At 43.8% G+C, this 27,133-nt stretch overlaps 1 protein-coding gene across 14 annotated transcripts in view; it reads right to left on the minus strand.

The window, feature by feature from the left end:
• dab1b (DAB adaptor protein 1b) overlaps positions 1 to 27,133 on the minus strand; it is a 103,563-nt gene that overhangs the window by 46,801 nt on the left and 29,629 nt on the right. For 3 of the 14 annotated variants that reach the window (XM_074650545.1, XM_074650554.1, XM_074650553.1), the window contains exons 2-4: positions 18,262 to 18,355; positions 17,801 to 17,930; positions 1,813 to 1,891 (exon numbers count right to left, since the gene is read on the minus strand). The gene's annotated coding sequence lies outside the window, so the exon portion shown is untranslated. Of the gene's footprint in view, positions 1 to 1,319; positions 1,384 to 1,812; positions 2,403 to 17,016; positions 17,036 to 17,750; positions 17,931 to 18,261; positions 18,356 to 27,133 lie in introns of those variants that run through there. The other 11 variants (XM_074650543.1, XM_074650547.1, XM_074650542.1 and 8 more) reach the window with 11 other exon arrangements.

Here is a 27,133-nt window from a genome sequence, read left to right on the forward strand (position 1 = left end):
ACACTCAAGCAGAAAACATAGGGCATCACGACAGACATATGGTCCAGTACTGAATTGTGCATTTGAACTGGTTATGTTGGCTCATATTCAGCTTTACCCAATGGGGGGGGGGGGGGGGATTTGACTTTTGAGAGGTTAAAATCATTGAAAATCATGGAGGGAAGAGGTTAAACCACCAGTTACCTCATATGAAGATCACTTAAGGGTACAGTGTGAAGGATTTGGCAGCAGCTAGTGGTGTGGTTGCAGCAACCAACTGTATACCCCTCTGCTCACTACTCCTTTTCCAAGATTGTAGTAATATTAGCCGCCAAGTTCAAAACCGTGGTAACGCCATTCGCCTCACTCAGAGGCTATCCTTACCACAATAACACTACTTTAGGAACAACGGATGTCAGACGGTGGCTGCCAGAGTTTGGTTTGACCATTCTGGGCTATTGTAGAAACAAGGCAAAGCAACATGGCGGACTCTGTGAAGAGGACCCGCCCCCTATGTAGATATGAAGGGCTCATTCTAAGCTAACGAAAACACGATTCTTAGTTTCAGGTGATTATACACCAAATGAAAACGTAGATATGAATATCATATTCCATTTCTGCTAATAGATCCCCCCCGAAATGTTACACTCTGACCCTTTAACTTTAACAAATGGTTTGTCTCACAAGTTATTTGGAAAAGCATATCTCTCTTTTTTCACTTTTATTAAGAAATCAAATAAGATCAAATGTAATTATGAATGAATATTGAATGAATTTGAATATTTTACAGTGCTGATTGGCTCCTGGTATAGTTTCATAAAGTCAATATGGTTATACAACCAAAAATCATAACAGACTATAAAAAAGTTGCAAGTGTATTCTATGCAACAAAAAAAAAAAAAGTAACTGGCCAATGAAATCCATGTCTCGTGTGTGCGCAACTGCACTCCCTGACGCAGTTTAGACGCCCCCCCCCTCCTCCACAATAGACGGTTCCGCAATTAGCAGGATTGTTTTTACCCCTACATTGACCCACGAACGTGAATAAAGACCAGAGGACTCTCTCTTCTTCTGCAGGCCTACAGTAGTATATGCACTGGATTGAGGCAGACTTGGTGCTCACAGCTGCCGGTCAGACCGGTGCTGCTGCGCTCTGCTGTGCGCTCCCATCCATCCATCCATCCATCCATCCATCCACAGGTACTCATCCAGCCTCCATGCAGCCCGCTGAGCATTTTCTAACCGTTTCTGAGCACCGATCGATACATTTATCAACATATGCGTCATCGTTCGCTCATTCAGCTCTGAGTTTAACACGCAGTGGTTTGAAGATGACTTACTGCTGTTGCAGCAGGACATCTCTTCATTTGAATATTTGTGGAGGGAGGGAGAGAACAGACGTGGCTGGAGAGAAAAAAAAAGCCTTTCCTGATTCTTGACATCTTATAAAAGCACACTACATATTGTCATGCATCGAAATCATCTCAAAACGAGATCTAATCTGTGCGCAATTGAATGTGGGACAGCAGGTTATTTGACAGGCGAACCGGCGTTTTGCGCTTTTTAAAAGGACTTCACGTTCAAAATCCACCATCGATGATCTTCAACACGAGCTCATTTCTGATCGGTTTCATTTCCATCTACACATATAGATATATATGTGAGTGTTTCTCGGTCATCCTGGTTCCGCAACCCATTTCCATTCAGCAGCCACAGCGCATCCTTATCCATAAATCTTTGACATGTCGCGGAGCTGCTGCCTCGCATCCTTAAACAGCAGCTACACTTTCACAGTTTTTAAAACCCAGTTAATAGACTGAGATGCACACTCACCTTTTCTCAGCGGATGCTTTTCTGGAGTGTCCCATTTATGCGTTTTAATCCACATCTGTGTCCCCTTCATTTGAGCGCTCTATTTCCCCCCCAATGAGAAAGAGAGAGAGGAGAGAGAGGAGAGAGGAGAGAGAGAGAGAAGAGGAGAGAGAGTGTTTAAGAAAATCCATTTGTTAATTCCATTTCCAAGGTGAAATCACATTGCCTCGCTTTTTTACATGTTCAAAATTCAATTCTAAGATCCAGTAAAGCTCTATATCTTCTTTCTTTTCTTTTTTTCTTCTTCTTCTTCTTCTTCTTCTTCCTCCCTTCTCTCCAGCTCTGAAGTTGCCTGGTTACCCCTGTTTCTCATTCAAGGAGGCTGAGGGCTGCATACAGCGGCCAATCATAGCAGCAGCCGGAGAGATTAACTATTTCTTGGCTCTCACTATTCTAGACTCGGGCGAAAATGAGGAGAGTGGGCGGGGGAAACTGGGCCCCCGGTGACAAGAAAAAGAAAAATTAAAATGCACAGAGAATAATGTAGAGAGAGGGGATCCGTTAGAGGGAGAATGTGTGGAGGAGGAGGAGGAGGGAGGGAGGGATGGAGGGATGGAGGGAGGGGATTAAACATTTTTTTTTGAAAAATAAAAGGGATTGGGAGGAGGAGGAGGGACCAGTTGCCACTTCTCACTACAACAAAGATGTAAGTGAGTGATATTCCAGGATGTTACGCAAACCGAAGGTTCCTTCTCCTTCAGCAGACAATAAAGGAGCAGAGCTCCGTCTCATTTCTGAAATCCCCAAAAAGCAATCCATCAGGGTAATTGATCAACAACCCCCCTTTTTAACCAGCCATCCGTCAAACTCTCTCCCCTCCATCCTCACCCCTGTCCCACTCCAGTCGCCTCATCATAGGCCGTATTGATTCCAATTTCCCCCCCCTCCAGCCGGGGTGAAAGGTGTAGGGGAGCGAGAGCCAGCTTCAATCACTGGTACGTGGCACGTGGAGAGCGTAATGACCCCCCACCTAGAGGGGGCTACTACATCCAGGTCAAGCCCCCATCCTCAAACACACACACATACCTACTGTACACAACGGCCTTGACCTTTTGTGAACGGATGCAGCCGGCACACCAGTGGGCTTCAGACGGGCCCCCACAGGGTGCCAGTCAGAAGTGCTGGTGCATTATGGGGGAACAGTCGGGGGTCCTGACAGCGTAACAACAAGCTTCTCAAAGAGACAGTCAGTGAAGGGGGGTTTTGGGGGTGGGGGGGTGACCCATGTGTGGGGGCGTGCACGAGACTGTCTGGGACATTCCAGCAGATAAAAAGTATGAAAGCATGAAATGTGTTTTTGTTCCGTCTTGAATGTCAAAATTATTTCTTTTTTTTCCCTTTCTACATTATTGAAAAAAGATGTCAGTCATATCTGATTCATGCTTTGGTGCAAAAAGAGTTCATACGCGATTACAAAAAAAAAGTTTCTCTTTTCATTTTTTTGTTTTTGTTGTTGTTGTTGTGTTGCAGCCGCTCAGTGTGATTGATGAATCGCTGGCTTCACTCCATCCCACAGATTACAAATGAAAACAACAGTGTTGGGGTCCTCCCTCCCCCCACTGCCGGACGAGAGCTCTGTGTGTGTGGGTGTGTGTGTACAGTTGTGTATGCGACACACACACACACACTGGTAGTAGTACACACACTCGCACGTACACTTAGCTGGTGATTGACGTGTAGCTCTTGGCTTGAGCACAGCTTAATCCCGCTGCTTTCACAGATGGACTCAGTCTTCCTCTTTTTGTCTGGTGTCACCAGCAGTGGCGTGTTATACATTTACACACACATACACACACACACACACACACACACACACACTGTACAGTACCATGTACTTTTGTTTACTGGGGAGGGAGGCTGCTGTGTGGGTTCTAATCCCCTCTGTAACCCGCCCTCCATTTAGCGGCCACCACTGCTATACTGTGCACACACACGCACACACAGAAACACACACACACACACACACACACACACACACACACAAGCATCTACTCTTTGGTCATTAAAAAAACAAAGGAGGTCAGTATCAGGCAGCTGGGTCCCGTGAAGCGAGAGTTAATCCTCATTTTCAAGGCCCACAGACAAAAAGAAGCCTCACAGATGAAATGTTTCATGAGTTACACATGAACACATTCGCTCTTTTGCCACCTTGTTCACCCATCCATCCACCTTCACAATAACAGTGTTGTTGTTGTCGTTCAGGTTGCCGCGGTGCATTATTAGCACGAATCAAGAGAGGGGGTGGGTGGGAAGATTAGACTTTTCTCCCCCTCCCTAATCGTATTCCACTTCTGCAAAGGCTTTGATTTCCATGTAGATGGAGCGGCGTTGATAACGGCGGGGAACTGCCCCGGAGAAATGAGGCAGAGCGATAAGATAAGGCGAGCAGATCCCCATCCAGACAAAAACAGACAAAAGAGGAGAGTCATCACCCCACATGGCGGTTAATCTCCATTCAATCCAGAGATTACCGACGTCAAAATTCTCATCGCTGCACCCCGGCCCGAATGATTAGTCATCTCCCAGAGGAGAGGTGGTTAACTGGTGGCCCCTTTCCACCCTCCTGCAAAACCTTGGGAGTGAAAGCTGATCAATAACTAGTTGCTGGTTACAATGACAGAGCAGCAGCTTTGGGATCGCGACACAACACGTACATGACTGGCGGAAAACATGCTCATGGCACAAAATGCTCAACAGTGTTTCCTGGGCTTGCAGCCGGCTAAAGACTTGACCACCGACGGGGCCATTCAGCTTGTGTTGTTGACACAAGTAAACAGCCACAGAATGAAGCGCGTTCTCCAGGAGAGAGGCCTGTTTTCTCAGTATTGTGCTCAGTTCTATGCTAATGGACTGTTTTAATCAAGTCTAATCGTATTGTCGTATCAGTGTGAGCGATTAGCATTCAGAGGGGAACGGAGGGGGGAGAGACGCCCGACGTCGATAAATGACATGTGAACCTTGACCCCGGCTGCTGGAAAGTTCCGCTCCTTTTATCAGTCTCTCCCAGGCCTCTTCATTTCCTGTAGCATGGCTAATCATAATGTACTCAGACACCAGCAGGTCCGGAGGCCATACTCCTCAGGGGACAGAGCTGAGCGCAGAGCACCTGTGGTAAAGTAATACACCCTCTTTCTACTGAGGGAGATAAGCAAGTTGTTCAAGCCACTGGTCATGATCCTTCACACACGTGTGCCATGCTAACATTTAGCATACATTGTTTTTGTTTTCTGGCTGAAACTTTACTGTTTCAAATGAGTCTCATAGCTCTCATCAACCTCATCTGCCCAGCACTAAACAGCAGACAAACACAGTTAGTTACTGGCTAATGAACATAGTGGAACATTTAGCAGCTAACAGGCCAGATATTACCCTCTGCAGTTGGCGCAGACCAACAAAGTGGACTAAATATTGGACTTACATCCATCTGGTGGACGCAAACATGACTCCGAATGAATGCTAATGTTGCTCCATGTCTGCTGGAAGTGTAAAAAGGCAGCTGTTTGCTAAACACGTTCGCCATATCACCTTTTTATGTCAATGGTGAGTGTGTTTACAGCTGGTCCCACTGCTCCCAAGTGGCCAAAGAAAATCTATTAATACTGCTTTTTGCACCTTGAAAGACTAGAGGGTGAATTCACAAAAGGATTGTGCAGCTTTTGCAGATGCTAAATTTGTGCAAATAAGACAATAAGAAACTGTGTAATTCTCAAAACACCCGCAAAGGGTGAAATGCACCCCAAACTGCACTGCCAAGCAAATAGCTCCTTGGTGCTCCTACGGCATTTGCACATATTTAAATTAGTTATGCATTCATTTGGTGCAAAATCTGCCTCTTTCTATGCAAATGAGCCTCATTGCAAAAACAGTCCAAATTCAGAAAGATCAGCGCTCATAGCTCCACACATTTACAGCGAAATTATTAGCATTTTCAGAAGATTGGTGGTAAATGAAGCACATAAGACTGTGCACAATAAGATTAAGCGGTATAATAAGAATAAGAAGAATAAGATAAGCGGTTGTAAATGATGCGCAATTCATGGTGCTATCAGCGGCCGCAATCCATCCTTTTGAATTTGCCCCTAGGCGTGTTGTTAGCACCTTCTTTTTCCCCATTCAGATGTCACTTTAGATGTCTACTTTGAAAGAGTAAGGTGTTGAGTAAGAGGATTAATGCAGCCAAACTGCTGTAAAACATGCGCAGTGCTGATGCTCAGCCTGGTTTTAAAATGTGTCTGTGCATTGTGCCAAACGTTTAGCTTTGTGTGTGATGCTCTCTGCCATTGTTGTGTCTTGTCTGAGTCTAAAAGCCACAACACCAGCTCATTAATCTCACCAGCTGTCTTGTCAAGGTCATGAAGGTCTGGAGAAAAATCTTGCACATAAAACATGAAATAATCAGACCATGATGCAAGCCTTCGACTTTCTTTTAAAAAATAAAAATGGGACCTGTGCTTTGACTTTTGTTAGTAGAGAGAAATTCAAGGCTTCTGTGTATTGTACATATCCTTGGATTTCTCAAATGTGCCTGAATGTCATGGTTGAAAAAACATCAATGGTAAACTGTGACGTTTGTAAAGTGTAGATGCATCATTCCTGTAAAGCCACATACGAGATGTCAACTTTGCACTCACCCATTAACAGGTTAAAATGATTGTGCATGGAAGCACTCAGTCTAACCACAGAATCAAGGATACATGCGGTTGAAGCTCATGCTCAGGGTGTGACTGTGTATTAGCTGCTGATATTAAATCACAAGAACAGGAAATAAAGCAGATGGACAATGACAGGTGCCAGTTTTCATTTTGGGAGGGAAAAGACATTGGATTCATATCCATCTGCTGAGCTCGCATTTTTAATTAGAAGCGCCAACACAATGTGGTTACATTGCATCTGTACACTATTTGGATGCAGAATAGTGTACAGATATCTTCTGCCAGTTATTTTGGATCTGAACATCTTGATTATTGTCTGTTGTAGAAATTTGGCATACTCCGTGGGCCATTTGCATCTTTTTTGCTCCTGCATTCATGCCACATTCTTATTGTTTGATGACACTATATGAGCAGATGCATATTTCCATAACATTAAGCAATTATTCGACTGTCTTGTGTCAGTGGGCCATCGACATTACAGACACTGGTGGACTCGGGGAAGGGGGGGCACAACCGCCCACCTTGTTGCCCCCATGTTCAAACACAGCGCAGCAAAAGTGCCTTCTTGGATGCCCCTATTGTAGAGAAAACATAATGAAAGTGCCCCCTAAGGTTCTCTTTCAGTAGAGAAAACGGGATGCAGTGGCCTAGGGTGCCCTTTCAGTGGAGAAAACGTAATAAAGTGCTCTCTAGGTTGCACTTTCAGTGGAGAAAACGTGATGAAGTGCTCTCTAAGGTGTCCTTCCAGTAGAGAAAATGGGATGAAGAGCCCTCTAGGGTGCACTTCCAGTGGGGAAAATAGGATTAAGTCCCCTCTAGGGTGCCCTTCCAGTGGAGAAAGTGGGATGAAGTGACCTCTAGGGTGCCCTTCCAGTAGAGAAAACGGGATGAAGCGCCCTCTAAGGTGCCCTTCCAGTAGAGAAAACGGGATGAAGTGCCCTCTAGGGTGCCCTTCCAGTAGAGAAAACGGGATGAAGCGCCCTATAGGGTGCCCTTCCAGTAGAGAAAACGGGATGAAGTGCCCTGTAGGGTGCCCTTCCAGTAGAGAAAACGGGATGAAGCGCCCTATAGGGTGCCCTTCCAGTGGAGAAAACGGGATGAAGCGCCCTCTAGGGTGCCCTTCCAGTGGAGAAACTGGGATGTCATATGTTAACATATACACTATGTCATGCACTTTTTTTCTGAAAATAAATCTCATCCAAGGATGTTTTATCATTTATTATCTGACCAACAGGTCCATCATCCATCTCCCGGTGATATAAGTCTGAATACTATACTACATATGTGAAAACAGTGAGGTGGCACTGTCTTTGCCCAATCAGCAACTCTGAGCACACAGCAGCTTCTTCAGGGTACCATGGAAACGCACAACACCCCTCTCATGTCCGGTTTGTCAAAGAGGCCCTTTATTTTAGTGAGTGCACGGAGTATTTAGAAACCCCATCACACACACACAAGCACGTATTGTACGCGCTCTTTCCACCCACACATCACTGTGATCAAATTGTCACGGGGCCCCGATGACAAAGACGATGTGACAGTATGTGATTTATTGTGTCAGAAAAGAAAGTAAGAGAGGGTAATTGAGGGGTAAGTGGAGGAAACAAAGTTTGCAGGTGTCAGCGTAACTTTGTCTCCCGTCACAAGACTATGATGAATTTATTCACGGGTGGGTGACGCTGCCAAGTCAAGGACAAACACCATATAATTACCCCATAAATTTAGGAAGTGATTAATTCTAAATTCCAGCTATTTAATTAAAATATGCAAATAGACAGCCATCGTCGTAACATGCGACACACTTAGCAGAGTAACAAAGTTTGATGGGATTTCAGTCACTTTCGAACATTAGCGGCCTAAAAAAGAGACACGTACCACACACACACTCTACATCTGTCTCCATTGCACATTTGCACCATTGCGCATCACTGATTTACTGAGCACATTTAGGTCCAACAGTGGTGACTCAAGCAAGCTGACTCCTTCAAAGCAGAAGAAGAGTTGGAGAGCCATTACAGATATAATTGGATTTCATTTCAACCATGCGAGTGGAAAAAAGACTTGTCACCACCCTGGAGAAAATGGAGCCAAAAAAATACAATCATTGTATTTACTGCACTGCATAGAGGGGGAGTGTTTGTGTATATGTACAGATGCGTTTCACACCGTGCGCCTCCGCGTGTGAGTGTGTTTCTCAGTGTGTGGGTGTGTGTTGCACATCTCAATGAATAAAATCCCAAAACACACACACAAGTGTCAAATCCGGAGAAAGAGAGAGAAATGGGTTTCCCCGATGCTCTTTAAAGCGATGCATCAGAGAGGGACAAATTGAAGACAGTAAATGCAGGACAGGAGGGGAAACCACAGCTTCAGCCGTGCCTCTCCACTTTCGGAAATAAGCCTCACAAATTGTGCATCACGTCTGTCACTGCTGCACAGCAAAATGTCCATCTTGACAAGACCTTCAGAGTATGGAGCCCCGAAACTGACAAAAAAGGCGATCAGGCATTCACTTAAAGGTGCAGTGTGTAGAATCTGGCTGCATCTAGTGATGAGGTTGCAGGTTGCAACCAACTGAAATTTAGCAGAACTATGGTGGCCGAAATGAAAACACGAATGGTCTTATCTAGAGCCAGTGTTTGGTTTGTCCGTTCTGGGCTACTGTAGAACATGGCGGCCGGCTCCGTGAAGAGAACCCGCTCCGTATGTAGATATAAACAGCTCATTCTAAGGTAACAAAAACACAATGATTCTTATTTTCAGGTGATTATACACTAAAGAAAACATACCATTAATATTATATTCCATTTCTGTGAATAGATCCCCCTAAATATTATACACTCTTCCTTTAAAGATGAAGATAATGTTATGAAGATAGAAGCATGGTGTTTAGGTGGTGCTAACGTTTTTCGCATAAGCTTCCAAGCTAATACTTTAGCTACTGTTACAAGAGTTTATATAGTGATACTACATTCACGCAGTAACGGTAGAACAGGAAGGAAAAAGGAAAAGCTTCTATTATTTCAACTTAGGAGAGTTCACGCATTATAAGATGATTATAATTATAAGATGCTAATGTAGCTCCTCAGGGATATAAGCTGTTATTTTTCTCATTTTGACAATCTAATAGGTGACAACACATTAGTTAAGGTTGTAAGGACTGTTGTTAGTTGTTGTTGGTTTTGTTTAAATATGCCGAATTGTAATTTTATGGGTTATTGTTGTTCAGACGATTAAGATAAGACAGCTACTATGTGCTGACGTCAGTTGTAACTTGTTGCCACATTTTTTTCCACACTGGCAAGTGCATCGCTGACAACACAGAGATACCAACATTGTTATACTATTGGCTTAGAAGCCTTGTTAGAAGTGGGAACCAAACGTCATATATCTTCCCGAGAGATAAACAAAACATTCATTTTGGACCCTTCAAAAAGAAAATTTAATTATTAATTCACAATCATCTTTTCTTTTTTTTCTTTTTTAGGAAAAGCCATGCTTTTATTCGTCACCTTTTTCAAAGCTCTGTGGATGTATTATTATTATGAAGTTATTTGTCTATATAAACATTTTATCAATAAGAAAAAAGTAATGTGATCCGAGACTAAAAAAATTAAACTGAAAGATTTGAAAAATAAAATAAGATAGTGAAACATAAAGAAAATAAATGCATGCACTTGCATCCTTCACATTTCTTTTTAAATTGCATTTTAATTATTTAACTAACAACATTATTTATTCATGTATTCATATATATTTTTGACTTTGTCTGATCATCTTTTACAACATTTTGTTAGTTTCTGGGCTCCATATCAGTCCAGCAGAGTTGTGGAGTGGAGATTATTTCACTTTTTTCCAACGCAAATCACAATATTTTGTGACTATCTTCACATTAATGCAGTAGTTTGCCATATTTTACGACATTAACAGGTGAACAAGGTTTGTAAACAAGTCAGATTTTGCACATGCATTCACTTTGGTATTTGAGGAAAACAAGATGTTAAGACTCAATCCTAGATAAATGACGAGCTGAGATGGGTGCATTTTGCAGCGCGGCACCCAGATGAACGCGTCAGAAAAGTGGAGCTCCGCACGGGGAGTCGAGGCGAGGGAGGAGGGAGCATTTGATTTTCCATCAAGCGAATCCAAATGCCTTCAGACCTCCCCTTCACAGCCCTGACAGGCACACCTACATACACATCTTCGCATCATCACACTCCCGTGCACATGCAGACAGATGGGTGCAGCTGCTGCACACCTCTCTGTGTCTAACTGACATATATATTTAACCATCCACACCTACTTTACATGACACACACACACGCACGCAAGATGCAAATTGAGGCACACTGACACACACAGGCAGGCTTTTCCACTCGCTGTTCCACGTGTGCAGGGTTGCCCCGAGATATTCACCAGAGATTTGGGAGTGTAACTGGTGCACGGCCCAGATTGGATGCTTTGATCGTCATGCAGGAGTCGGCTCACCGAAAATGTTGACTATGGGTTATTTAGAAGCTGGAGGCTGCTTTGGACAAACGCACGCCACTACAGTAGCCTGCTTATCTTGCAACTAGAGTCTGGGTTTCCCTCTCCTCCCACCGTATCCTCATCTCCATTCCTAAATGTGCCAACCTTTTGTTTAGAGAGGTTTTTTTTTTATCTGGCAGAATATGAAGCTCGACAATACACAGAAATTATAATAAGGCTCCTCTTCTGATATTTTGAGGCTCTGACCCAGTTTTGATTTGTTCCACGGGGGGCGTTACTGCGATACATCGCTTCAGAACTCAACTCTAAATCTTAATAAACACTGAATCTGCTCTATAATTACACCAGAAACTTTCCCAGCGCAAACAAGTGATGTTTGATGGGGGATTGCTGGATTTCATGGAAGCCGACCAGCCAAGTATTTTCAACCTACTTGGAAACGATTGCAGGTGTATGGAGGAATCAGCCAGATTGAGAGAGATGCTACATGTGTGCGAGTGTCTTTGAAGCAGGAGGAGAGAAACGGGATCTGAGGGAAGCGGTGAGTGACAGAAGGAGAGGCAAAAGGTAGAAGACAATGGGAGTAAAAATGAAAAATAGATATAGAAAGAGCCAGATGGAGGTTTGAATATTCTGCTAACTGCCATCCCTCCACATGTACTGTAGCGTGACGCGCGGCTGTCGCCGTAACCCGCCCGATGAAGGATGAGGCAGATGCATAATGGTGTAGGAGAAGAACTCAAATGTCAGTCGGTAATGGGCAGCCTGTTATATTAATCCCAGTCAGGGGCCTCCTTAAGACTCCAACATCCTTGGGGAGGAATGTCATAAAAAATAACGCAGTAAAGAGAACTGTGTAGCAATGCAGCATGAAAAATGCCCTCCATCTGCAGTGACTCAGCCAGTGAATCCAAGGTATGTTTGCCCTCTCTCTTCCTCCTCTCATCTCCGCGCTCTCTCCCTCCCTCTGTCTGTCTCTCCGTCTCGCTCTCCACACACGCTTCACTTCATAGACTCGTGTCCACACACATACGGAGACGGACAGGGAGACACTTGCTTTAGCCCATTATCGAGGCCTGCTCTCGTTCATCGGGTCCTGTGACATACGATTTCGCTCATTGTCCTCAAATAGACATATGAATTCATGCATGCTTGCTCAAACAATCACCACTGTCTTCCCTTTTCTAAATCAAACAGCAGATGCAGGCGTTTTCCTCGTCTTCTACCCCCTCCAGTTGGCTAATCTGTTAATTCTACATTCCCTGGGTGAAACACACAATAAGGACGATGGGCTTCAACGTTAAAACCCCCGGCTATCCGATCTACATGGTGAGACCGTCTATTGTTACGGGGCTTTCTAATGTAAATAGGCAGTGTAAACAACAATCACTACATGCTACTGTCCTAGATAGATACTACTGTGCACCGCAACACCATTAAACACAAAGACACATTTATGCATGACTGAGTACGCTCGCATTCATACTTTGCAGTAGACCGTAGTGAGGCCGAGGACGCCGCATGCATAAACAAGCACTCATTTAGATGAAGTTCACAGTGTGGAAAGTTCGGCGTATGTCATTCAGTGTCCTAGACAGTCTGTAGCGGGATACAGGACGATATTTCCACAATAAAAGTCAGTTCACTGAAGGTGAAGGAGGTGTGTGAATACATTTTGGTATTTATGAAACCATATTTGATGAGCAGTGAATGGAAGCATATCATCACTTCTTCCTCTTTGCCAAGGCAGTGTGCGCATATTTATTCCAAGGATGTGTTGCCTTCGCCTGAGTGCACCCCTCGCCGTGATAAGTTTGCGGAATTTTGATTTTCAATCCGATGCACCTGTAACTCGAGGAGTGACTCGTGTTGTATTAAAAATCCATTCATAAAAAGTAGGGATTTTCTTTGCATATGAATGAGTCCTATGTCATCTTCAGTTTCCCTGATTTTGAATCTAATCCTGTTGATATTCGGGGGGAAATGACATTTACACAGAACATAGAGCAGCCTGGTTATTCATACAGGATCCCAACATTATCCAGGTTTCTGTTCATCTTTATCAGTTCAGTTGCGTTCCTCTCTGTCGTTTCTGTACCGATTGAGTTGTTGCTGCAGCAGCTGAGGATGAACTCAGTTAGCCTTTTGACTTCCTGGACTTCGCTGCCTTTACTGCGCTGCTGGAATTACCTTCTTTATCTGATCACCAGCAAGAGCGATAATACAGTCTGTCTTCCACATTACCAGTGTCAGACATACACTTTCATTTCAGCATGTAGACCATCATTGCATCATTTATGATCATGTGTTTTGTTTTACTGACTGACTATTACATAATTCAAGCTGAGGATGGAATGTGTGCAGGAGATCACAGGATCCTGGTTTCCTTTTGAGGACTCCAGCTAGCATGTAGGCCTTTTTCTCAGCAGACATTTGGCCTTGTTCAGACTGCCGAAAAATGCAATTTTTGCAAATCGGATCCAAACCACATTTGAAATACGATCCTAATCGGATTTCTACAGATGCGTCTCAGTACGGATGCTGTGGCCACTAAAGTCAGATTTCGAAGTGTCTTTTGCATCACTCGCTAAGCAAAACACAACGACAACGTCAAATCCAGAGTGACGGAGGTGCTGAGCAGAATCCATGCTGCTACTAGCAGAGCGCTATGGAAGACAACACGGGGGAGAACAACAGTCCTTGGAAAGACGCTGAAATAAATTGTCTGCTGGCACTTTGAGGGGAGCTTCTGTCCAGCTTCCAAAGCTGGAAGGAACCTACCGGAACAAGACATGCAGCATGGAAGAAAGGCGGTTCCGTAGGTCGTCGTTGCTGTGCCAAAGAAAAATAAAAAAATCTGAAAACTAAATACGAGGAAATTAAAGATGGTAACAACAAAAGCTGCCAGGCAGTGTCAGCAACCCAGCTTAGGATTTACTGGACAACATACTGTCTCTTGACTTTTATTGACGGCTCTGCTACTGAAGAAGTGGATGCTGTGGCGACTGCTACGTTTAGAACCGTTAATGTCAGCTTCGTAGTTACTGATGCTTACGTTGTTGCCACAACAACCTATGCAGATAGTTGGTGATGTCTGGACACACAAATCCGATCTGATCACTTGCAAATAACAGCGCGGTCCGTCTGTCTCAAAGATCTCCTTTGAGTAACTAGTTCAGTGCCCGTTTCGGAGCTTGGCCGCTCGGAGCATGTGCCTGCTTGGAGCGGGCGGATTGCTTGGCCTTGAGGACTGCTCATTGCTTGCTGACTCCATGGAAGTGAAGAAGAGATTGGTTGTAACGTTAGTATATCCAGCATAAAAAGTGAAGTGCAGCTGTGGCCTGTAACGGCACGCTAAGGATGACATGATTGATTCAGTTCGCAGAGCCCCGAATACCCGCACCCGCTGCTGCACATAGCGCCATCGCTTGTTTATTAAAAGTTTAATAATACTGAGCATGTCGCGTGTCGACATTGAACCAACTTCGTCACTGCACGTCCTTGGGTCCCCAGCAATACACCCACCAAGTGTGAAGTAGATCGGAAGAACAGTTCCTGAGATACCCACATACAGACAGACAGAGTTAGATACAGTCCATTCAGTTTATTTTAAAGAAGCTAAACACCGTTTGTATCTGGGTTCACTTGTTAAAGAACTGCTCCAAATTTGTAACACAGCAAAAGTAGCTTACTTTAGCTATTTAAATGGTGTGACTACAAGGTTATTAGTGGGGTCTTTGAATAATGCTGAATCACTCCTACGTCTTTCCATTCTGCCGACATTGTGTAAATGCAGCAATAGTAGGAAAAGAAAAGGTGTTACTAATAACATTAACAATGGCTCTGTTCTATGATCCCATTAAGCCAACAACAACAGTACAGCTCTAACACAGTTGTTTTGAGGTGTGCAGGTTAAAAACAGGCTAAATGGATGAAATGACATAACAACTGCTTTGCTCTGCTGCTGCAGACCATGTGATCAACGCTATGGAAAAAAAGCTAATAGGCGGACCTTGAGTTGGGATTGCTTTGTCAAACTACTATGTCCAAGGTCAAGAATGATTTCATGTTTACTAATACGCCAACATGGAGTCCAAACAGTGCTATGGTTGAGCTACTTGCTGTAGCTCACGTGTCAACAGATTCATCTTCATGTCAACTGAGCAAACTCAATTCACAGATGAAGACCATGTGACATGGTTGAAAGCTCCAGAAAAAGCTGGTCCTTAAGTTGGGATGGTTTTGTCAAACCAGGTGAAATTTGTTTGACAATAGGTTCTTTTTTAGAAGATCTTGGTTACATTTAACTGTTACTTGCATTTAAATTACTATATTTCCTAACTACACATTGGCTCACTTGGGCAGTGTATATATCATAGATTGTATATAAGAAGTGGACGTAGTCACTGTGCCGTCATCCATTGGTTTGTGGACTGCCGTTTTGAAGCCTCAAGTTCGGCATTTTGGCCGTCGCCATCTTGGTTGCAAAAGTGGCACGAAAGGGTGTAGCTAAGTACAACGAAACGCTGAATAAGACATTTTAGGTGACCAAGAAGTTATTATAAACTTTAATGAACACTGTGAAAGGGTTAAAGTTGTAAGACAAAAACACGGACAATGTTTACTGAGGTAATAAATCAAGTGAGAAGTAGGCTCATTTTCTCAAAGACTTCTATACAATCAGACTTCTTGTTGCAACCAGAGGAGTCGCCCCCTGCTGGCTATTAGAAAGAATGCAAGTTTAAGGCACTTCCCCATTGGCTTCACTTTTCAGACCCGGAAGTTGCCCACTGGTGTATATGCACACACATGCAGTAAATGCTTTGGGAGCCTCATACAAATAATCCCGTACTAGAATAAATGATATCTTCCTTCCACTGACATACTGACACCCTTCCCGACATTAAACTCAACCCACGGTCGTGCACTTCTCGCTCACATAAGAACATGAGCAGGCGAGTCAGTGAGAGAAACGGCATGACAGCTTCTGCTGTGGTCTCACTCATCCGTGGCCTGCTCCGATGCAGATGTGCTCTCTACCTCGTTAACCTCGACCAATGGGAGCTGCCCGCGCGCAGCTGTGCAGCCGACATGCCGCTCTGCCTCACCAGACTGCGGCGCTGGCACGAGGAAACCCACTGGCACCGAGTCAACACATACTCACACGCTTGGACACATGTACGTACACACGTACAGTACACACTAGTGTGCACATACACACACACATAGGACTGGAGAGTGCTCAGACATGACTGTGTTTTTAAACAGCATCCGCCTCCGTGCAGCCTGATGCTCTTGAGTCTCAGCAGTGTGCTGGCATGTATTACACACAGTCACCTTGTTCAAGGCCAGAAATAAATAGGTAATTTATCGACAGGGGCGGGTTTCCTGACTACATTCAATTACACTTTGCGAGGGGGCTTGTTGAAATTTATATCTATTCCTATAATGTTCACAGCGGCTCTGCATCCTGCAGGGCTGCAGCTCCTGCTACCACCCGCTTTACAGTAACCATAGCAACTACTTGGGGCTACCAGGGCTTTGAGGCTAGGAAGGTCAAGGGTTGAGTTCTGTTCAGTGGAGAAATCAAATCTGCTCTTTGCCAAGACAGCAGCTCTGAAGATTGATGTCCAGCAGGAGAGGAATCCGTGGAGCGAGTTGCTTTGGAGGGGGTTCAGGCTGCTCTGACCCGGGCTAAAATCTGCTGCCCATGCCCACTGTGACTGCCTCCCTATCCGATTGATCCAGAGGCTTTCCCGTCTGCTGAATCAAGATGTTTTGATCCGCCTGCATGAATGTCCTGAAACATCAGAGGGCTGCAAATGTTGGATTTATTCCAGGGTACTCTCGGTCAATCAGTTTGCAGTCTGTTGATTTGTCTCTTTTTTTGCCTCTTTCCTCTTTTACATCAGAAGCGAGCCCACAGGTGGTTGCTTACTTTACCGTAGCCATGGCAACTGCCCACGTAAAGCCAGGAGTGTTTGGCGGAGAAGAAGGAAAAAAAAAAAAAACCTTCACTTACCTTTAGAGGGGCAGCTCCTTGGACGAGCGTGGGTGGTTTCTCCTTTGCTAAGTGTGTTTTAGGCTCTGACGGACCTCTGACTCAGAACAAAATGGACACTGCCCGTTGCTCCCCCCCCTGTCAGCCCAGGTGGGCCACATTCATTCCCCTCAAGGCCAATCCACAGATGGGTCGAGCCAAGAAGAGGGTGAGTTGCGGGGGTAGGAGGGAACTGGGCACAGTCCTGGCACGGAGGAGCTGAGCCATCTGCCTGTCAGGACTGCTCCATTTCAGACCCCTGCTCTGGCTCTCCGGTGTTCCCACTACAGATGGACAGCCTTCAGAAAGGTGTTACTCATGCCTGGACTGCATCGCAGTGACACTAGGAGGGCCGTACAGTCTGGCTACCATTAAAGCAGAGGCTGAGCAAAGAAAGGAGGACGGAGGGGTAAATCTGTTGCATATTTGAACAGGTTGAAGGGGGTTAAGACGCAGAGCGGGGACCTGTCAGTAACTGATATTTGCACACAACATTAAGTAAACGCTGTGTGGACACCAGATATTAAATGTATCAGCCCACAACCCCTCATTCTACAACCAGGGCACCCACACAGCACCACCAGCTCTCCCTTTTGTCCTGGTTTTCTTGCTCCTACACCCCTGCCCTCCTGTGTCATTTTCCTTTTCACTCGTCTCTTGTGTGTTCCCACGTAAAGCAATGTTTGAACACACAAACACACTTTTCATTTTCTCACCTCGGTCTCCTGTCCTTCTTTGCTATCCATTCACCTATTTTTATCCTCACCTTTCCTTCATCACATCATTTCTTTTTTTTGACCTTTTTATTTCTCCTCTCCTCTCTCCACTCTTCCTGTTCGGTGGTAGCCCCATCGCTAATCCTTTGGGATGCAGTGCAGCATCTCTGCCGGGGTTTTCTGGAAGTGGATTTGTAAGAGAAACACCAGTAAGCCTCTCTCTCCCCCCTGTCTTAATGGCAGATTAGAGCCTTGCTCCAGCATTAAGTCGACAAACACACAGAGCCGTGGCGGAGCCTCGCAGGCAGGTACAGGAGTAAGGTGGAGCAGCTCGGGGAGAGACTCGACATCTGTCAGAAAAAGTGGGAGCGAGCAACGGAGGTACAAAGAGGGGGGGAGGGCGATCATCGTAAACTAAACATAAGCTGCTTAATGTACCACCTGCTAATTCAATTTTTCACAGGGGAAAAAACAGGTACGGTGAAGCACACATGAACCCCCCCATGTTTACCTTTTCACGGTGATGTTGTGATGCTCGGAGAGGTTGACCTTTTTCAAGACATTGGCTTTGATCGTTGCTCATATCGGCGGTGTATTTTTGTCCCCTGTGCAGAAGATATAGACCATGTTTACAGTGAATATCACATGATACAGACTATATTTTTAATAACAATTGAAAGCTTTTTATGATCATATTCTCATACCATAAAATCTGTACTTTTTGAAAGTTTAAACTTGAAGATGTAAATGCATATATTGATTTAAAAATCTCTATATTTCATATTTTGTGAAGCTCTCCATGACTGAATTGAAATTATTACACGCTTATTTTTTGGTGCTGGATTCAATGTACATTTTATGAGGCACAAGAATAAACTAAAAGGAGGTGTGAGCGGAAGAGTCTTCATCAGATCTTGATCTAGTTCTTCCTAAAAGCTGCCACAGTCAGAGACTTTGGACAGAGCCAGGCTAGCCGTTTCCCTCCGTTTCCAGTCTTTGTGCTAAGCTAAGCTAACCAGCTGCCAGCAGTGGCTTCATATGTATCGTGCAGAGTAGACGCGAGAGCGGCTTCGACCTTCTCATCTAACTCTCGGCAAGAAAGCGATCAAGTGTATCTCATAAAATGTCGAACTATCCTATAAAGTTTTACTATGTATTGTGTTGCCTATTGGTTTTCCACTTTTTCTTTTCTTAACATTTAGAGGCAGATAACACTTTCCTTATAAATAAAAAAATGTGTGGTTCATAGAAAGTAATACTGTCTTTTTAAAGGAGCAGCAGCAGTTTGTAGAAGAAATACAAATAGACAAATGAAAAAGCAGTGTGGCTCTTGGGATGACAATGTCAGCCTGTCGGTACACCACTTTCGTCCAGACTGAAATATCTCAACAACTATTTGATGGATTTCCATGAAATTTTGGTCAGAAATTCGTGGCATCCAGAGGATGAAGGATGAGGAATTTCCCTCTAGCGCCACTATGAGGAGACATTAAGTAGTCCTTATCAAGCTGATGTATGTTCAAGTGTTCATTTTTCTGTTACGTTTGGTTTTAATTAGTTAATTGATGCTATAAAAAGGGGGTGAGACGTCTTGAATGACAGTTGTGAGTCTCGCTGACAAGCAGGCTCCACATGACGTAAAATACTCAAGATCGCAGCTCCAGTATACGGGATATTTTGGCTTCACTTCGGTACAGTGGGAGGAAGTGGAGACGTATCATCCATCATTATATATAGTCTATGGTACAGACCGTGGCTGTCATCGTCAGCATCACCACACCCACAGCCCTGCCCCTCAAAAATCTTGCTAATCATTAATTATAATAAGCATATCATAAAATCCCTACGCCCACTGAGTTGTTCTGGATCCTACACTGAGAAGCAGCTGTCGACACATCCGGCCATCCTGGATGCCTTCATCTGCTGATCCTGCAGATGATCAGACAGCTGGATGTTGCCGCCTCGTCGCTCCTCTGGCCGCTGTACGACACAGTCAGAGGGACGAACCTAACCTCGTGTGCCAGGTAAGGTGGACTGACAGCAACGACAGGACAGAGGGCTCGTTACTGGGTCAGCGCCGTGAACCGGCACTGCGGCTCACACATCTGACCTACATTACGCTTCACGTAGCCTCGACGAGCTGCGCTCCAGTATACAGGAGTCTCTAGACAGAGTTTGGGAAACATCAGATGAGCTACAGTACTGCTGGACTGAGAGTGTACCTGATGTGGATGTTTACTTCACCTGCTCATACATTTTTCTTTTAGTTAAAGGGGACATAATCATGAAAAATTTACTTTTTCTTGTGCTTATACATTATGGTATCTGGAGTGCCTACAAACCCACAAACTGTGAAATAAGACAACCCAGTCAGTTTCTGTGGGCTGTCTCAGAAAACATGTAATCCAACAATCCATTCGGATTTGGCTCCCCTTCCTATGTCACATGCAGGCTCATTAGAATATTTCACCCACAGTTTAAGAAATACCTTTGCAAAAGTGCAAAATATTTTTCTCACTAGCCAATCAGAGCGGACTGGGCTTTTTCAGGAGGGTCTTAAAGAGACAGACACTAAAATGGAGCGTTTCAAACAGAAGGTGAATACAGGTATATTCAGACAGACAATATGAAAAAAATAATGTGTTTTTTTAACATTAAAGCATGTAAACATGTTCTACCCAAAATACAAATATGCACCTAGAGATGAGCATGATATATTCCCTTTAAGTGAAACAGATAAAACTACTAAAACAAGTAAGAAAACCCTCTAAATCAAAATAAGTCGGATCTATATCACTACTTAAAAAAACTAAAACACATCAATTAGGATCTAATTCTAAAAAAAATCCAACCAAATTAATTCATGTAGTATAAAAACTTCTAAGCATTCATTTGAATCTTAGTTTTGGGGTAAATAAGGACAACATGAAAAAAAAAAAAGTTTATAATTTTCCATCATATGTTTTGACAGAATGTGTCTAAAGTCAAAACTGAGCAATGATTTAATTGATAAAGAAAGTTTTTCAGATTCACCATCTTCAGTTAAGTGAGGACTTCTTCCCTCACGACTTCTTTAAATATGGATAATTCTCTCGTCCTCATCAGGGCTGTGATCCAAGTGAAATCAATATGGCACGGCCACAGAATGATATGTGAGCAGCCTTATTTAAATTATAGAGGAAAGATCAGTGTAGTCGGAAGTCACGTTGTGGTTGGACACAATATTCTGTCTGATCTCACAGCAGACAGATTTATTTGGGTTGTAATTTGTGGTTCCCGTCGGGAGGGAGGAGGGGGGAGGATATGTGAGTGTGTGGATGTGTGCGGCTGCCAGAAGCTTTTAATCTTTAGAATATTTTGCCTGATATATTTGGTTCCTGACGGGGGAGATGTTGCAGGTGTGGTGCGTGTGTCTCAGTGTGGGGAATTCTTTAGTCTCTGTTACAGCTTTATACATTAAAAGTCCCCCCCCCCCCCCCCCCCCCTCCACTCAGAAATGTGTTTTGCTCATTGTTACTTCACTTGGGTGTTTCAGCTTCACTGCTCAGGATGATGTTTGACTCTAAAAGGCTGTTTTCACATTCAGCTGCTGAAGGGGGAAACGTTTCTCTGTGCACACCTTCAATTTAAGTTTAAGACGTGTACCTACAAACAGGATTTTGTGACATCAGAAGTCACAACTAGTTGGTCTAATATGTAACTTTTGATTTCCAATAATAAATATATACAAACATTTGCATAAAGCAATCATATTTGCCCACTCCCATGTTAACAAGAGTATGAAATACTTGGCAAAGTTCCCTTTAAGGTACATTTTGAACAGATAAAAAAATTTGCAATTAATTTGCAATTAATTCACAACTAAATATTTTAATTGATTGACAGCCCTAATAACTACAGTATAACCAGAGGTGGAAGAAGTACTCAGTGGGGAGTTTGTCTCCCATTACTATTACACCAGGGCTATAGAAAATGCTCATTTCTGTTTTGCTGGCAGCTTAGGTCAACAGCTCAACCACTGTTCTCAATGAGTGTGCAAAGTAAATTAAACTGCAGTAAAAGTCTTTTGTGCTTTTTGCTATGTTACCAGTTAACCCTCAAAGATGAAACACTGAGGAGTTCTTATTTTTGTATTTTGAAGACACCCCAGATGGTGATAGCACTTTAAACAGCTGCACGGATGACTTGTAAAGTAAACATGTAGGTAAAGACATTGCACGTGTTGTTGTGTTTGTGCGTCTCCAGCAGCGACCGACTCCTCTTCCACATGTGTAACTATGTGTTATGATGCGTGGGTCCCCTCCTTTGTGGACAGCCTATTAGTGAGACAAAAGCACGTTTTCCCTTTTCATTTGAAAGAGATCAGTGGATTTGCACAAAGGCAACCCAATTTAGACATCTCTAACAAAGCTCGCCTTCTTCCTTCCCTCTCCCCTCCGCCTCACTCTCTGTCTCTGTCGCACATGCATTCGCACATTTGCATGCTCTTTGAGGAAGTAGCGATTCTCATCCAAAAGCCCAAGCTGTGAGAAAAGGGGATTGTGGAGGCTAGCGACTGAAGGGACAGAATTAGTGGGAAACCGAGAGAGAGGTGTGTATGGGTGAGAAAGGTCTCCCGAGGAAGCTTAAGTCCACCCTGTTTTAAAACGCTTTGATCTCGCTCGGAAGCCGCTCACCCAAGAGTTAACACTGTTGCTTTATTAAGGACCTACTCTCCTCTGCTCCGCTCTGTCAACACTTTTTTTTTCTTTTCTTCGGAGCTCAAATTAGCAATTCAAATGGAGGCTATTTGGATATGCTCGCCCAGCTTCCTCCCCTCGGCTTTCCAGGCAGTTTGACAATATTTTTGTTAAGCCCCATTTCCCCCTAACGCAACTGTAGCAACAGGGGAGAGAGAGGAGATGGGTAGATAGAGGGGAGGGCGGGGGGGGGAGAGAGAGCATATGCAGCGAGTGTTAGTGTGGGTGTGGAAGGTCAAATAGGAGACAGAGTGGCCCTTGCCATTTGGCGTGTTCTCTCCGCTAAGCTAATATGAGGGATAATGACGGTTATTGGAATAATATGGTTCCGTTTAAAGCTGAAAGGTTTAAATTCATTCAGGGATTATAGAACAGTACCACCCTGCTATTAGACGATGAGCTTCTTTTTTTTTTACATTCGCTGGCTGACCTGAAGAACACAATGTACCGTTGAACCGTCGAGCTGTTTCAAGTGATATTTCCAAAATGCAACTCCTTAAGAGAAAAAATGTCTCTAAAGCTAATCAATATTTTATGATAACAACGGATGAAATGAGCATGTGTTATGTGAAAGGTGTTGCCCATAATATTGAATCCACAGAGATTTACCATGCCCTCAGCTCCATGGAGTTTTTTTTGTGTATTGTGTAGCCAATTGTTTTGGTTTTTCGGGCCCACAACTTTACCGCTTTGGTTCACTCTCATCAACTTTGTTTTCATCAGAAGGGCAGCGATCTTAGGCGAGAAAAAAAAAAGTTCTAAAAACTTACTGTACACTTCCTGATCAGCACCAAGCAGCAGATAGACAAAGTTAGTGGCTAGTTGGTGAAAATAGTCGAGCATTTAGCTGTTAAAGAGCCAAATATTGGACTTACATTCGTCAGGAGAACAGAAAAACAACTCTCAATGCATGCTAATGTTGCTCCATGTCTGCTGGATGTATCAACAAAACATTGTTTGCCCACATTTTCACCATAATAAGGCGATAAATGCTGTTTACTGCTTGTTTTGCTGCCCCCAAAGTGGCCAAAAGAAATGTATTGATGCAGCTTTAAAATCACATTCATGTTAGAAAAAAGTGGAATTAAGCGGTGAGGGCCAAACATCTTGTGAAAACAAATACTGACACTAAATTTCAATAGACACTTAATTGAATCCTATACATTCAGAGATTTTAATCATCATTATAAAGTATTTATTCACGTATTGGATATAGGCCTCAATGGCTTTCAATGCCATGGTCATGGCCACTTGGGGCTGACATTTTGTATTAAGACTCACTTCTGCCTCATATTTTTTATATAGAATCAATCTATGCTATAACAGCTCAGGAGCTCTCTACACTATTGAAGTGACTCTCCACTCCAGCCAGCCAATAAACACTCAACTGAGTATACAAAAGAAAAATGGGAAAGAGAGCAGATCTTCTACCACTCTGTAATAGCCAGTGCTCTGTTCTTTACAATGGTGTGTTGGGGTGGTGGCACCAAGGCTTGGAGGTCAGAAGTCTCAACAAGCTGTTAAGGAAGGCCAGCTAGGTGATTAGGTTGTAGCCGTAGACAGACAATGCTTCAAATATGGATGTTGCTGCAAAGAAACTACACATTCTAAAATGTGGATGCTTCACACACACACACACACACATTCAACCCGGCAGCACAGATGATCTACACAATCACCACAGGTTTAAGGTGGGCAGATTAGTGTCACCTATTCAGTATTCAACCAAATGTGAAATATGGTCACAAACCCCCCTGCTTAAATTTGTGATTTACGGCATTGAATAATGGCCAGAAAAGTGTTTTTGCAGAGCGTTATGATGTCACAGTGAAGTTGACATTTGACCTTTTGGATATAAACTGTCAATATTATTACTTTTTATCGTATTAGACATCTTGTTTTTTTTCAACCAGAAGTGACACTAGAGGGTGGAGCTAAGTACAACCGAACGCTGAGTAAGACATTTTTAGGCGACCGAAATGTTAAAATGAATTCATGAATTATTTCATGGACTGAAAACACACTGTGAAAGGGTTAAAGTCGTAAGACGAAAAACACGGACAACTCTCAGACCGGACAACGCCGTGGTAGCGACCTGTCAATCACAATGTAGCCACGCCCTGAAGCATACCTGAATTTATCGTCTATTTGACTCTAAATGGGACCATCATTTACTAAATGAACATCATGCTGTATTGAAGAAGACTTGAAACTAGTGATTGAGACCATAAACTCATGTTTACAATGTTTACTGAGGTAATAAATCAAGTGAGAAGTAGGCTCATTTTCTCATAGACTTCTATACAATCAGACTTCTTTTTGCAACCAGAGGAGTCGCCCCCTGCTGGCTGTTAGAAATAATGCAAGTTTAATGCACTTCGGCATTAGCTTCACTTCTCAGACCCGGAGGTTGGCCACCACTAAAAACATGCTTTGTGAGGTCACAGTGACCTTTGACCACCAAATTCTAATCAGTTCATCCTTAAATTTGAAGAGATTCCCTCCATGCGTTCCTGAGGTATTAGGTTCACAAGAAGGGGAAAGACGGCCAGACAGACAACCTGAAAACACAACGCCTCCAGCCACGGCTGGCGCGGAGGCATAAAAAAGAAACCACACTCCAGTCAGCTCCAGTGTATCAACCAATCGTTCCTACTGGGTTTACCTCGGTGATGAGGCCGGTCTAGAGAGAGTGATGGAGGCAGCGGGAGGATCCCATAAAGAGAGAGAAGTTGCACCACAATGGCTTTAAACATTACGATTAAAAGGTACTTTCCAGCAGAGGTAAACACAAACACTCACACCCAAGGTTATACTCATTTGAAGGCGTTCACACACATCCATCACGCACAAGCATACGTGCGTAAGTCGATAGCCTTTGCACAAACACACACACAGATACACAGGTAAAGAAGCACACTTGCAACACATACACAACTTCTCACTCTCCCAAGAACCTTCTGGAGGACATGAGGGTGAAATTAAATATTATTCTATTAGCCTCTCCGTGTGAGATGTGGGGGAAATATAACAACAACAGCTAATGAGGCGAGTGATATATCTCCCTCATGTGTGAGGCCCTCTATCCTCAGCTCAGCCGCAGAAGCCAAAAAATGTGGCTCGATTGGCACAGCCCATCCAATTTTACTCCATCAGATTGTGTGTTTGTGCAGTATTATCCAAAACAAATAGAGGCGGGCTGGGCGAAAGTGACAGTTAAATGCTAATTCAATATGTCTCCGTCCTGTCAATCAGGTCCGACTGATTAGCGGCGCTTGTTCATCTAAATGTGTTGTATCACCTCCTTGCCAAAATATAATGTGATCCTTTCATGCGTGGTAGGCCTGGGCTGTGACGCAGTGCTAAGTCAGCGCTCTAGTTAATAAGTCCTTTTCATTAAACAAGCGTTCATTAAACATTCATTCATTCACTCATCCTCATTTGCATTTTCTCATCATAAAAGCATTCATGAAACATTCATTTGTTCACTTGTTCTCATTTGCATGGTTTCGAATGCATTCTTCAAGGAATGAATAGGGCAGGAATAGGCGGCGAGGGAAGGACAGAAGTGAGGATGAGGAAGAGGACAAGGGGAGGCGGCAGTGGCGGCGAGGGGGAAGAGGAGATTGTTGTTACTCCATTTGAACAATCTGTCCTGTAAATGACGGTAGAAATTAGATTATGTTTCCTCTCATCATTATGTAGAGGCACTCGCCATGTAACAAAAATTGCCTGTTGCACAATGCCGGGGCCGCGATATGAAAACAAATCATTTCTGATATCGAAGCGCGCGGGGATGGAAAATGCGTTCTTGGTTGTGGTTGAATGACGCACCTGCAGTACAAAAGCATCCCATTTTGAATATGATGGGCCTGGATAACAGTTATGCCATTCAATGCAGCTGCCATATCCCAAATAATAAATATTGCAACAATATGCAATGAGGTCACGCATATAACATTACATTGCATCTTTTTATTTCCTTTTCATTTGATCCATATTGTATGACCGAGCTCTTCCCTACATGCTTTTCCCCCCCTCTCGCGAACAGGCTACACATCAAAGACATATTCAACAAATCCTCTGTGAAATAGAGCAGCTTTGCTCTACACAACATTGCTCACGGTGCAACTCCCAGTACATACAGTACGGTTTGTGCATGTATGTGAATGTCAATATGATAAATTGAATGCCGATGATGCAGCGGCGAGAGATCATCCTTATACGTCTCAAACCCTGGGAGCATTCTCCATCCTCTATCCCCTCTTCATTACCTTCTCCTCCTTTCCTTTTAACTTGCGCCGTCAGGGGAGACATCAATCTGAGTGACAGGTTGTGTGATCCTCCTTCCGGGCTTGGTGGGAGAAGGAGGGCTGTCAACATAAATATCCTTCCTGGATTCGCAACGGACATGGAGCGGCCATGGCCACCGTGAATCTTCATCCATGATCACAGGCAGAAAAAAAAACATGAGCCCATCAGCATGGCTGAAAACCTCGCCGTCACCTGCAAACACCACAACTCTCCCCATCCCCTCTACAAACAACATGATCAATACTGTCAGTTTAGCGCTTGTTCTTGATTGTTTGCCCATTTTTATTTCAACACAGGCAGATAATGCAGACAGCCTGTCATGTCTCCCGG

This window comes from Sebastes fasciatus, chromosome 11 (genome assembly GCF_043250625.1).
Source record: "Sebastes fasciatus isolate fSebFas1 chromosome 11, fSebFas1.pri, whole genome shotgun sequence".
Lineage (NCBI taxonomy): Eukaryota > Metazoa > Chordata > Actinopteri > Perciformes > Sebastidae > Sebastes > Sebastes fasciatus.